At 80.6% G+C, this 2,500-nt stretch overlaps 1 non-coding gene across 1 annotated transcript in view; it reads right to left on the bottom strand.

The window, feature by feature from the left end:
• Window positions 1–32, bottom strand: part of LOC136996660 (5.8S ribosomal RNA) — a 153-nt gene extending 121 nt beyond the window's left edge. Inside the window, exon 1 of the ribosomal RNA XR_010887624.1 lies at window positions 1–32. This exon is cut by the window's left edge and continues 121 nt beyond it. This is a non-coding gene — a ribosomal RNA (5.8S ribosomal RNA).
• Between the last annotated feature and the right edge of the window lie 2,468 nt (window positions 33–2,500).

Raw genomic sequence — 2,500 nt, 5'->3', positions numbered from 1 at the left:
CGCACGAGCCGAGTGATCCACCGCTAAGAGTTGTCTCGGTTTCGGTCCCCGCCACGCGCGCGGGGGGACCGGGCAGCCTTCGGCAGCCCCTGAGGGCCCCCCCTCCGCTCCGCCTCCCTCCTCACGCCGACGCCGGCTGCTGAGCGAGGGACGGCCGAGAGCCAGAGAGAGGGGCTCGCCCCGCTGACCGTACGAGCACAGAGTGGGGGGGGGGAAAAAGGGAAAAGGAAAACCCGAACGAGAAGGGCGGGGAGCCCTCGCTCCCGACCTGGGACAACCCTTTGCTCGCTTCGAGTCCGGCCCAGGCGCCCAGGCTCGGCCCGGCCCGGCGGGGAGCAGCGCGCCGGCCGCGCCGCCTGCCTCAGGGACGCTGGGGGAGGGGGCGGCTCCCCGCGGACCCCCAGCGTCGGAGCCCGGCCGCCACCGGCAGCGGCACCGGCCGCTGCCCGCGCGCCCGCGGCCCACCGGCCCCGCGCTCCCCAGCTCCTCGCTCGCCTCGCCGGCCTCCGGCTCCGCCGTGGCCCCGAGGCGGCGCCCACGCCCGCGCGCGCGCACACACAGCCTCCCGGACGACACCACGCGCTCTCCCGTCCCTTCCGCGGACAGACGCCCGGCGGCGGGCGGGCGGGCAAGGCGGGACGGACGGGGACGGCGCCCGCTCTCCCCGTCTCCACGCGGAGAACGGGGGGGGCCGCCCCCGCCGCCCGCCTGCCGCCCGCCCGCCGCCCGGCGAAGCCGGGTTGGGCAGAGCGAGGCAGGCGCGCCGGATGGCGGAGTGCCGGCGGGTAGGGCGCCGCCGCCAGCGGCCACGGCGGCAGACCGAGAGCCCCGGCCAGGGAGGAGAGCGGATCGCGCCGAGGCGCGGCGTCCGCACCACCCGCGGTGGGTGGGGGCTCACCGTCCCGGCGAGAGCACGCGCTCGCGCCGGGGTCACGCGTTCGAGGCAGGCCGGCGCCAGCCGACCGCGCGGCGTCCCTCCGCCGAGACCAGACCGCGGAGAGAGGGGGCAGGGTACCCCTCTCCGTCCCGGCTGCCCGCAGGGCGAGCGCGGGGCGCGCCGGCTGGCATGGGGGGGCACGGCGCCCGCGCGCGCCGGCCCCCCGGCCCTCCGGCAGCACACCCGGCTGCCCCCCGGGTCGCATCGGGCCGCCCGAGTCTTTAAACCCCCGCCCGGCTCTCCCGCCGAGAACCCTCGGGCCCGGAGCCCGGGGCCCATGGCCATCCCTACCCGGGGCGGCTACCGGCGGCCGCGGTGGCCGGAGGCCCTCCGCTCCTCCCGCCACCCCGCCCCCCCCCCCCCGCCCGGCCCGCTCGCAGCACGGTCCCCGCGGCACGGCGCGGGGCGGCTGGAGCGGTGGGGGGGGGGAGAGAAAGGGAAAGCGGAAAGGGCGGGAGGGCACGGCCGGTGCGGCGCTCACGGCGCGGCGCCCGGGAGGAGCGAGCTGGCACACGGGACCACACGGGTGGGTCACCGAGGGGGGGCAGGAGGAGCGCGGACGCTAGGTACCTGGCCCTGGGGTGAGGGAAACGACCTGAAATCCCCGCGGGGGTGCCTCCCCCGCCGCCGCCCGCCGCCGGGCCGCCGCCGCCTCGCGGCGACGGCGGCAGCCTCGGCGGCAGCAGCGAGACGGGACGCGGAGGGGAAACCCGGCACCCGCCAGCCGGCTCCGGCGCCCCTCGGCGGAGCGTCCGCCCGCGGGGTGCGCCCGACACCCGCCGCCACGACCTCGTCCTCCTCCCGGGGCCCGGGGTTTCCCTCAGTAACCCGGCGCCCGGCGGCAGCTGCGCCCGGGAGGAGAGCCGTGGTTTGGGCCGCCCGCTCGGGCACGACCCGTCGCCTCGCGTGGCCTGGCGCGACGGCCCCCGCTCGGGGTCCGCCGCCGCCCGGCGCCCGCCCCGCGCGCCATCCCGGAACGCCTGTCCTCGCCGTCTCTGCAAGACGGGCTGCTCCGCCGCAGCCCGCCGCGGGTCCGCCCCCCACCGCTTAGGGGTGGCGACCCGTCGGCACCCGTCCCGACCCGGGGTGCCATCTCGCTCGCGTCTCCGCCCGCCGCTTCCTCCCGCGGGCGCCGGGGGAGCAAGCCCCGCCGACCCTCCCGCGCACTGCCGCCCGCTCCCCGCCGGACCCTCCCCCGGGCCCGACCCTCCCCTGCCCCGGCGGCGGCGGATCGCCGTCGGGTGACAGGGGGGGGCCGGCTCCCGGCGGTGGGCACCGGCGGCGGGCGCCAGCGGAGGCGAGAGGGGCAGACGGGGGCGGTCCCCCACCGGCCTCGGGGAATCGGCGGCGGGCCTTCGGCGAGCGAGCCCCGGGAGGGCCGTACAGCCGCCGGCGGGCCGAGCCCCGTGCTCGGCCCTGTGGCGCAGAGTGCAGGACAGGCGAACTCGGGTACACGCGCGGCAACCGGGACGCGGCGGGCAGGGGCCCGTCGGCGTCGGCAACGAGGCGCAGTGGCCCGGCGGCGGCCCGGCGGCGGGCCGGCGCCGCTCTCGGAATGCCACG

This window comes from Apteryx mantelli, unplaced genomic scaffold (assembly GCF_036417845.1).
Source record: "Apteryx mantelli isolate bAptMan1 unplaced genomic scaffold, bAptMan1.hap1 HAP1_SCAFFOLD_63, whole genome shotgun sequence".
Classification (NCBI taxonomy): domain Eukaryota; kingdom Metazoa; phylum Chordata; class Aves; order Apterygiformes; family Apterygidae; genus Apteryx; species Apteryx mantelli.
This window is presented reverse-complemented; position numbering and strand designations above follow the sequence as displayed.